Genomic DNA, 11438 nt, shown 5'->3' on the forward strand with positions numbered 1-11438 from the left:
TCTGTGTCAGCCTCATCGTCCCGTGACAAGACTTGGCTTTTGTATTCCTCAGTCACAATCTTGAACATAGATTTTCTGTTATTTAAGCCATATTTTCTTTCAGTTTGGACAACGATGACTTTCCACTGGCACCATATTCATTAAACTGCCTCTAAGTCCGTAGCAGTATTCAAAAGTGTTGCTCATTAAATCTTGGAAGGCAGACAACCTTTCCCCTTGTATGTTGGAGAGGATGAAAGCACTTGCAAAATTCTTCCTTATAGAAATAAAAATAGTTCCAGAAGGACACAATTTTTTTTTCTTCCTATTCCACACAGGTTGCTCTGCCAATGATTGCAACTAATATTGTCTTATGTTAATTCTGGATATATTTACAATAACCCCAGAATAATTTAGCAGGGATTCTTCTCTTCGTATAATTAACTAGCATTCTTGCCCTAGTGTCTTATTGGTACCCATCACTGTGGTTTCAACATTCATTTCAGAAACAAAATTAGAGACACGGATGCTGAATTTTGCACTCTTCACAATGTGAATTTTGTTTTGTCTGCTTTTACCTTTTAACTCTACACTTGTCATAAAGTTAAAGATATCCCAACTCTCAAATTATGGAGTTGCACTTATTTTAGCGATAATGGAGTTATTAACTTGTTTGCTTGAGAGAGAGAGGAAAAAAGTAAGAGAATTATTGTTGGTACTGCAAAAGAAATATGGAAGAAGTGCTGGCTTTAGATTACACATAATATGTGCCTGAAAAAATGGAGCCAAGTGAGAACTTGCAGTGCTGAACTGTTTGCAATTAATCCCAGCTTACCAAAGCTTGAAAAGCAGATTTTCAGCTGATATATATTACATAGCACCCTGGAATAGGAATAGGCAGGCAGCGGCCCCATTCCTCTGGCAAAATAGTCGTAAGAAGAGTTCATCTGTGCAGGAGACAGAGCTTTCTCTGAGGTTACACGCTGAGCTCCTGCAGAAGAAAGGGGCTGTGGGAAACCCTCCTGCTTTCTGCTTTGATCCTGACGTGGAAGTGCTACTTCTTAGGCTTTGCCTTCTCAAGTGGAATCAGGGTAACGGGATCCGTTAAAGGGGGTGGGGGGGGAATCCCCAGACAAACTACATACTTTGCTACGTGCATACTGCGTTGGCTGAGTAAAACCGCCCGTGACAGCCGCCAGTCACGCGGGGCAGCCCTGGAGCCTGCCCGAGCACTCTGGCAGTGACAGCAGCACCTCGCTCCAGTCTCACGGCCGAGCAGGCTGGGCAGGAGTAAGCAAGAACAGAAGAATAACAGTTTTCAGTTAAAATGCTCTAAGGCCACTTTTTAGGAAATAGTTGTGTTTATGGACATCTTCAGCATATTCTTCTTGTTCTTGTTACTTTTTCCCCTGCGAAAGAAAAACTCTTTTTCTTATTATTCATTTAACTTTGGGTCTTTGGAGTGCTATTTTTCGTAACCACTTTGTTTAATTTTTAAAAAAATGATTACGCTTTCCCAGATGGTGCTGGCATTGGGATTTCGGGAGAATACAAATCCCACTTTTACTGTTAATTAAAAAGAATTTTGAATAAATTGTAGGACACTCCTGCTGCTGAATTTCCAGTGGAAGACTTTGTCTATCTTCCTTGCCTGGGTGGGACCATTCTCCAGGTCTCTTCCCAATGTCCCTGCCCTTGTTTGGGTTTAGTCTTATAGCTCCACCTCTATTTTATCTGTTGCTGAAGGGAAAGCATAAAAATTCTCTATGGAAGCGTAGAGACCCACTCAGGTTTTCACCATCACAGTCTTTTAATAAACCTGGGCATGTAGAACTTCAACAGTCTTTAATGTTCCTTTAAGGATACGAAAGAGCAGCTCCTTTCATTCACAAGCATATTACTGCAGTCAGGCACAGACCCACGGTCTCATGAGCAACACTTATTTCCACTATTGTTCATGCTCATGCCAAAGATTAATCTCTTTGCCCGCAGCAGACTACTTGTCTGATTTATTTCTGTGTATGAAAGGGACCATACCCAGGGCTCTGGCTCTGTGCAGTCGTTGCAAGGACAGCCAATTATCAGTTCATCATTTTAGTTTGATTAAATGATAGTTACGACGAACAGCCCCACTTGTATTTTGTCCTCTGCTCTTTTGTGTTGCTATTAACACACACTCAGCACCGGCTGTGCAAAAGACCAGCCCTTGCCTGAATGCAAAGCCAGCTGAACTCAAAAAGGGCCTTTTTAGTGACTTCAGGGGACCTTGGATCCAGCCTCTGGTATAAAGTATCATAGGCTGGTAGTCATAATAATTTGCTTTTTCAATCACAGGAAACCCCATGCTTCTAGATACAGCCAGCTCAAACATATTCAAACATATTCAAACGAGAGCACAGCATAGGTGGGAAGATAAATATAATTGCACCCAATTTTGCACTTGCACTTGTCCTCTAGGAGCTAAACCGAGATTTTTAATATACTTCTTATGAATATGTGCATCTGCTCTGCCATTTTTGCATAATGAGCACATTCCTGATACTTAAAGAATTAGCTTCCTCTCTCTCTAAGAGATAGGCAAAATGAGGCATGCTGTTATTCGTGTATTTATTTATTCATTCGTTATTTTTTGCCTGAAGCATACTGGGCAATCCATCTTGTTCCCAGGAAAACCCCAGGGGATATGGAGAAGGCTCAGCATTCAGCTCTGAACTCAATTATCACAAATCTCATCCTATAAATTAGAACACTTTGCAGAGAAAGAAGAAAATGCGGCTCCCCATAGTACATTCCCTGAAAGAGAGAGAAAAAAATGCTTTTGGACAGTTGCCTTGAGAAATGCAGGGAAGGGAGATTATCCAGCCTCCCCCAGATCCGTGCTGCAGGAAGACAAGGGGCTGCTAGCTGTACTTCCAAATACGTTTTGCCACATCATGGTTTCATACACTGAGCAAAGTCCAAAGCAGCAGAGATAAACGTGGACAACATACATCAGCCTCGACTCAAGTATCTGGAACTCAGACATGATCCTTCCCTGAAAGGAAAACAACTTTTCTTGCTCGAGCGAACAAAATCATGAGCTTTTATTTCCTCCTTCAATGACTCAGAGGATAGTTCTAAAAATACATTCTTTTCCAAAGTAATTCAGATGCTAGAAAGCTGTCAGGAGAGCACCTATAAGGCGTATCCCTGCAGAATGACTTACGTCCATTATGAGTGACACATATCCCTTCCACAATCTGCCCAAACCTGCTCCACAACTGCACGATGTGCACCAACACCCCTGAACGCTGCCATGAGGCCAGTTTTCCAGGAAAACATCACCAGCTCGTAGGGTTTGAAATGTTTGGTAGCACCAAACTCCCCACTTGCTAACCGATTGATATAGCCGATATTTTCCTTCAAGTGGTGTTCGTAAGCAGATGTGATTCGTAACCAGGGTGATTGTTGTAGTCCTTTTAATGACTTCATGTACAGCAAAAGCTAGACACCCACTTGTGCCTGTAACAGGGGAACAGGGTGCGCAGATTGTGCCGACGCAGCACGAAAGCTGTGGTAGTAGGACTTGCTCTTTAAAACTAGCTGATATTGGTGCATTGCTGACCTTTTAATTCCTTTGCTTTATTTAAATAGTGGTCCTATTTAAACACGTTTCCCTGTTTTAGGTCACTTTTTAAACTTATTTGGGGTCTGACTTAATCTGGACTGCTGCAGTGGTCCTTGTTGCAGTAAGAGACCCTATTCCTGGTACCTCTGCCGCTTTGCACTGAAGGCTGAAAACTGAATGATGGGTCCAAATAGCGGGGATAACCCACCCCCTGCGTTGTGCTGGTGTAGGTGAATTGCTGCAAAGGGGTTTGAAGGCTGAAGAATGAACAAGAAGCTTGGTGCCTGGCTGAAGTGGTGCCTAACCAGTCAGTTCACCGCAATTTCTAGCAACACAAGGGAACGCGTAAGGAATGGGCTCTCAGGCTGCTGTGGGATGCTGTTAGACAGGCAACATACCTGCAAGTCACCAGCACTCAACGTCTGAATCATCCAGTCTGGGGTGCAAAGTGTGGAGACCCGGTAAATAAGTGTCTGAACCTGTTAAAATGCTAATCAAGCATGACAGGCTTGAAGTAGGATGCTCTAATAAGAGCGAGGATGTGTGAGATGCTCTCATAAATATGCAGCAGTCTCCCAGCTGGTTTGTATCCTCCGCAGACTACACAGGACCGTATCGTCCATATATTTTTCTTCTGATTTCTTAGCCTCCCTCCTTGGTAGGTAACATTTATTTTCACCTGTTGCAAAACTGAGCCCCATGTAAACAGCTAAGGGGTTACTCTTTAACCAGGAACAACATATACCACCACCAGGTCGAACACAACACTGGTACAACCATTAAGCTCTTTTAATTTTTAACATTCTTATTTCCAGGGTGTTTCTCAGAAGCTCAGGTGAGCAGCTCTGTACCACTGGCCCTCTGCAGCTGCTCTGGGCTGGATCCAAAGAAACTTGAAACCACGGGGAAGGTTTCCCTAGGACTAGACTGGGTCCTGTAACAGGAAAATACTGATCATTTCTGGTGAGTGGGGGGGCTTTGGGGGATGGCTCTGCCATTGCCTATTTAAGAGGTGAAAAAGAGGTCCACTGTGGGGACCGCATGTCCTGAACACTACAAAAACTATTTTTCCACTGGAGCTATCATGCAAACCCCCCAGTCATGACACAGGTTTTCTAACCTTATTTTGGCTTCTTTAGAGAGAAGAGCTTCCTTCCAATTCTTGCATCAAACCTGAAGATAGCCAACAGGCTCCTCTTACTTACCCTGCTCTTAACAGCTGCTAAGAGCCTTTAGGATAGCAAGGGATCGGGGGGACTCAGACAGCTGAATTTCTAGTTACTTTTTTTACTTCATCTGTTGCCAACACATGCAGGAAAAAAGGCATAACAGAACCATGGCAGGTTCTACCACGGCAAAACCACCCCCTCCAAACACTTTGGTGTTAGAGCAATGCTGAAGGACCAAACCACCAGTTTCAGCGCAACTTTCAGGATAACAACTGAAGCCAGGAGGATCTGTAGGTACTGAATCAATAAGAACTGTTTTTTTCTTACACCAGACAAGTGGGTTGCTTGTGCCAACAACACTTGCAGTCCCTCCTGATGAAGAAAAGAAGGGGTTTGCTATTCTGAATTTAAGGAGCAAAGTTCAGCAAGGCTTTTCTACATATACAGAGGCAGAGTCTTCCTCTGTGCAGGTACAGATAGCGCAGAAGATGTCCTCAAATATAGCCCTCAGATGGACAATGAGGGTAAAGCACTTGGTCAGGCTCTTATGAATGGGCTCTGGAGGAATAAGTGATTTCACAGGAATTATCACACCAGCTCCTATAGAAGTCTACTAGATGTGTCACAAAGTGAGGGCTCTGTAGGCATGACCAACGTAAGGAAACTTGCTGCAAACAGTTGAGTCTGAAGGCCACTGCCAGCATTTAAACGAAGCTCCAATTACAATGCAAAGACTTGGCTATAGATGCCTCCACTTATAAATAATGAATTTTGGAGTTTTTTCAGGCTAAAAAAGCATCCATTAAAAATGGAAAGCCAGTGCAAATCAGTGAAGCAAACAGCTAGAAATATAGAGAAAAGATAAACAATAATAATAAATTATTTAAGCTTATAGCTAAGAAAGCCTTGAGAAAGTCAGAAAAACTATTCATCTGAAAATGGGGCAGAGAAAGAAGATAATGGGCCTAAATTCTGCTTCTGTAAAACAGTCACTGACTTCACTGATTAGGAAGGAGTTGCTTAAAAATCAGCAGAAAGGGTTCTGATTTGGTCTGGAAAACGATGCGAACTTCACTCAATGGACTAACCAGAAAAGCCTTTTATCGTCACTATTTATAATGTGCTGCCTGTGGCAAAGATTCCTGGTGCTACTGTAAGAGGTTACACAAATTGTTATGGTGAAGGACTAAGGAGGGTACGCTGGAAGGAAAGCTGCTTGCAATTTTGGATAGCCTGATTTGCTTAGTTTACATATCAGAAGAGGATTTGTCCTCCATTTCCAAAGCTCAGCCTGAGGTCAGAGCAATAACTGCTGCTCCTGGCTTGTGTTATCAGTGTCTGCAAGAAAGGATTTGACCATCAACTTGCCTTTGTCATTTTGGGTTTGGTTTTTTCCCCCCCACTTGGGCTTCCTCAGCTGCATCGCTTACATTTTGTTGACAGCTTTAACTTTCATTTGTCATTTAACTGTGCATGAGGATTCAGAAGATGCACGCAGATTGTAGTCCTCGCTTGATTTATGGCACCTTCTGCAGGCATCCAGGTGCTCCGGCGAGTAACGCCGACATACAGAGATCACTATTTTTCAGCAGACTCCAGCAACCACCTCTGGAGCGACACACGGCTGGCGTTAGTACAGCGCCAGCAGTTGCAGGGATGAGATTTTAAATTGTCTGTCTTTTGGGTAGGATCTACCTTAAGTCACTCTGGGATGTATTTTGAAGTTATGTCAGGGTCAGCTAAAGCATGTAGGTGGTTTTGTACATATGTCTATCAATCAGCGAGCACCTTTCTAGAAGAAGTGGCAGAGGAATTTATGTAGGGATCCTAATGTCATTCATTACTGTGGCCGAGGCACAACGTGACCCAGATTCCCACATCCATAGAAGTGGAGAGTGCTCTGATCTGACACCTCTAATTTCGAGATATTCTGCTTTAGCTCAAGCTGCCAATTCCATCTGCAAGCTGCTGGGTTTGGGCCCGTATCTGAGCAAGATTCAAGGCATAACACATGCTACTTCTGACAGGGGACAGGGGCTGATTGTGTACGAAGGTCATTTGAAAGGGAGGAGCTGATCTCCCAGCACGTAAGTCTTCATATAGGGGACTGCATATAAATACGGGCATTCCCCTCATCCTGCTCAAAATCCCCTTACTTCTTCATGTTAACTACATCAAAGTTGCATAAATGGAAAACCTTGGGAAGTATTTAATATCTCTAAAAAGATGGAGCAGCAGATAGCATGTATTCCAGCAGCTCTTGAAGACGATCTCTAGACAAACTTTTGCTCTGACCTTGCATTAGAGGAAGAGCTACTGGTACTGCCAAATCAATAGCCTCCATTTTGCTTATGCTTCATTTTCACCATGACCAGAGCTGCTCTGACCTCAGTTCTCAGGTCTTTTGACCCACCAAATTGAATTGCTTTTAATTTTTTTGTAGACAGCCCCCAAAAGCATTGGGTTGGTACTTTACTGATGCAAATGTAGGAGCCAGCAGATAATTCAGTTTGATCTGGTCACAGACTGAGTTATGGCTGGAGGCTATCTATGAATCACTTTTAGCATAAAAAAATATTCTCAAGAAATCCAGCAGCCTCTAACTGGTAATAACTTGAAATTCCATGTGAAGACTTGTCCCAGGCAACTCAACATTTCCCTCAAACACTCAATTTACAGTTTAAAAAGAATCTTCCTTGTGCATGTTCATTTCTGCATATTGAGCCCCAAATATTTTAGTAAACAACCACTGGCAAGGAAGCCCATAGCAAGAACCAATATCTGGAATAATTTCCAGAAAATGAATTTTGTGGTCATACTTTCAGTACTAGAAGAAAGTTTGCTCCATCAGGATGCAAATTATCAAGGCTCTAGTGTATGTCCAGCTCCAAGCTGGAAACTCAATACACTTAGGCTGGGGCCACAAAAGCCTTGACACAGCGACAGTCTTCAGGTGGAGTTTGGATGCGTTAAGGGGATGATGCAGTTGCTGCAATGGAAGAGAGCAGGACGTCCCTCTTGGACCTATAGGTACCACATACCGACCCGCTAGCAGGAACCAGAATACGTTTTGGACACTCCTTGCCTCAACGCCCACTTAAGTTCATTTTCAGTTCAGTGCCCGAAGGCAACAGTCAGGCTGAAATCCCAGGTTCCCTCCTCCTACACAACACTCCTTGCTGTTGCTTACATTGCAATCTCCTTCAGGCTTGCAGCTTGTATACACATCACGGGCTCTGCCGATCACAACAGTGATTTCTAATTCAAACAATGAGAGCTTTTTTTTTTTTTTTTAATTTGTGTGAATTTCCTTTGATACTTAAACAACAGAAAAACAGCAAAACAAAATGAGGCTCTCATCTGAATTACTCAGGAGAATACAGTAAGCTATTCCAGGCTGTCAGATACAATTGTAATTAGGTGCTTTTAGAAGTATAATTTCTATTTTTATCTGTTATTTATTGTGCATGCTATATTTATTGTGCTGAACGTGTTATGCCCCTGACAGACTACTGCAGTTACTGCCTCGGTCCTGTTGCTACACCCATTTTTGAGATTCGGAGGCAAACCAGTTGGATTCTGGCATTTATCTTCTTAGAGCAAATCTTTTTGTCTGGTAGATATGTGGGACTCCTACAGAGACGTTACACTGTGTCATGCTAATCCTCCTTGGTTCATGGATTACTGACCTAATGCACAACGACAGCCCTTTCAGAGCCATCCTCTCGCAGTGGTAATCCGCTGTCACGCGTGCGTGCCGAAGTGCACGACCTCTGCACATCAAACCCACGGTGTCCTCCCTACAAGAACCCCCAAGAACAAGCTGTCCCTGTGCAAAGGCACCCTCAAATTGTACCTACTGCTGAGATAGCTCAGAAAGCCCTCATTGCCTGTAGAAGGATGCATTTCACTCCAGGAGAGCAACACCCTTTCCCTAAAGGGTCTCAAAAACCCATGAAGTTTTCAGGAGAAGAAATTCAGGCCAGCTGCTCGCTCTGTCTTGGGGCAATACAGGTGCACCCCGAAAGTGGAGGTTTGCCCCTCCCTGGGCTGTACAGAGCTATTCTCAAGGCTGCGTTAGCCCCAAGAGCTGAAAGGCAGAGCCACAAGTTCACTTCCCCGCTCCCGTTTCCCAACTGTCATGCCCACTCACCCCTGCCCACGTAGAAAAGAAATACCGGAACAAGGCAATAATTCTTTTCCCTTCCCAAACACCTAACAGGAGTCAAAGCTCTAGCTACCTGGCAGTGTGAATGCAAACACCCCAAAGATTCCTGGTAGATACCAAGAAGCAACCACACAGCTTGTTTAATTAACCAGCCCCTCCACTTCTTCAAATAACCCCCAGATCAATCTTGTGTCCTCAGCTCCCCCCGGCCACACGAATGGCCTGAACTCAGCTGCTGCCATTCATTGCCTGAGCACCCTGCCGTGTATTTAGGCTTGCACTGCTCAGGTGTGGTTAATTCACCCCAATTTCTCATCAGAGAGCACAAAGGAAAGGAAACCTCTCCCAGCTTTTTAGCTAATATCTGCCACCTTCCAAGATGCTGGTGTGTCTCATCCCAAAGAAAAGCCTCCCCTTCAGCTTTCCTGTATGTCTAATTTAGGACTGGAGACAAGAAGAATTTTTGTAGGTCTAGAAAGCTGTAGCACAGAGCTTGCAAGGGGAAGCATCAAAGTTCAGGAAGGGAAAGAAACTGGAGACCCTACGGAGCTGGTTACAATATGGCAAGAATGAGTGACCTTTAGTTAATTATTCTATAGAAACAGTACTGATTCTGCTTATAGAAATACAGAATCGGGTTCATAACAGCACCAGGCAGCCTTCTGCAGAGATCTTCAGCTTGAACCACCCTGCCAGAAGCTCCTGACCTACAACCCAGCTTCTAAAGAACAAAGACCTTTGCTATATCTGCTCCTCCATGAGCTAAGAGGCTGCTAAGTGCTGCTTTCCAAAAGGAAAACCAGGTTTGCAGACCCAGAGCCCCTGGCTGACCTGCCCCCAAAAGCAGAGCTGTGTCAGGGAGGTGGTTTTATAGCTCCTGTCTGCTGTCCTGGCACAATCTCATAGTGAGAAAAAGCTGCACCTGCAGGGAAACCACAGCCAGGCACTGAGGATAAAGCAAGAATAATATCACCCATTTCACCTTTTACAATCCTATGTTCTGGGTTTTTTGGCTAATGGGGAGAGAGCGGTGCAGTGCCAGCACTGCATTACAGAGAACACCCTTGCTACCACAGGTGGGTCTTGGAAAGTGAAAAAAAGCTGTGGGGTAACACAGAAATTTTCCAAGTTTGTGGACAGTTTTATAATCTGAGATGTTCTGTTGTCTTTGTACGCCGTGTATGCGAGAGTCATGGGAATTTGAAATGGGCAGTAAAATAGTAAAAGACGTATTTTTTTAGTGGTAATATATCAACCCAAGAAGTGAATGAGACTATATAGCAGCTCTTTCTCTCATTCATGATTTTAATATTCTGAAATGCCTACATTTTAGTCTATCTGGCTACAAGCCTTTAAAATGTATGTTTATAAATCCCTGAGAAGAAAGACATAAAATGAAACAAATGACAGCTTTGAATTATAGTTGTGATGAATATTGTCATAATAAATTCTCTCCTCACCCAAAAGAGCGATGAGGGATTCCTTCTGTACCACACCATGTTTTCACAAGTCAAATACAGCCACTTGTTCAATTTATAGCTTGCTTCTGGGCTGAAAGTCTCCAAACATATTACATGAACTCAGCGGTACATGATTCAAAATTATTTGGTTGTGAATATCATGTTTCTAGATAATTTAGGCTGAGATTTTCTGGGTTGTGCAAGGGCTTTTGCTACCCACATCAGAGGAACTGATGTATCTAAATCCTCTGGGCCGTGTGTCAAGCCATAATCTTTTAGAGGTGTTGCTTTACAGCTCGTTTCTACAGCGATAATTGCAAGAGGAAGGGATGCTGAAATGATAGTCAAAACAATGCTTATTGGCGTTGTAATGTATATTAATCACCAATTCCCTACTTCAGCTTGACTTGCTGTTGCTACAAAAGGGGACGACAATTTAAACAACTACTTCTGCAATACTTGGCTATTGCGCACAGCTTTGCTCTGAACAAGATTTTCAGTGAAAAATGAATCCATTTAGACACGATGGCTACACATTTTGCCATATCTTTATTGCACTTTTACCACGTTGCAAACAATTCCACAAAAATGCTGCAAAAGTAAGCCTAGAGCTGCTGAAAGCAGCTTTTTACCCATATATGTATATATTTACACAAAACTATCAAAAGCAAAGTTGAAAAGTAGCAGCTCAGCTATGATAGTCTAGAAAGGTAAGAGCTGCCACCTCCTTATGGACAAATAGTACAACTTGTCATTTTACATCACTTTGTAAAACCAACATTCAAGTATTCCTGTCAATGCACAATTAGTGAAATTCCCCTCCGGTAACCACCGTATTTATTATTATTATAATTATTATTATTTTTTGCCTTTAAAAGTTCATAATGCCTTAACCCTTTAAATGCTGAGTAGCTGGGGAAAAAAGCATTCAATTTAAATAAGATACAGTGGATTAGAGCACTTAAAGGGTTAACACAAAATACTAAGTGGACTGTCACCACAAATAAAGTGTGAGTCACAAAACTATGCCGTCCCTCTTCGTTAGATTTGGTAGG

Source organism: Fulmarus glacialis, unplaced genomic scaffold (genome assembly GCF_000690835.1).
Source record: "Fulmarus glacialis isolate BGI_N327 unplaced genomic scaffold, ASM69083v1 scaffold7508, whole genome shotgun sequence".
In the NCBI taxonomy this organism is placed as follows: Eukaryota; Metazoa; Chordata; class Aves; order Procellariiformes; family Procellariidae; genus Fulmarus; species Fulmarus glacialis.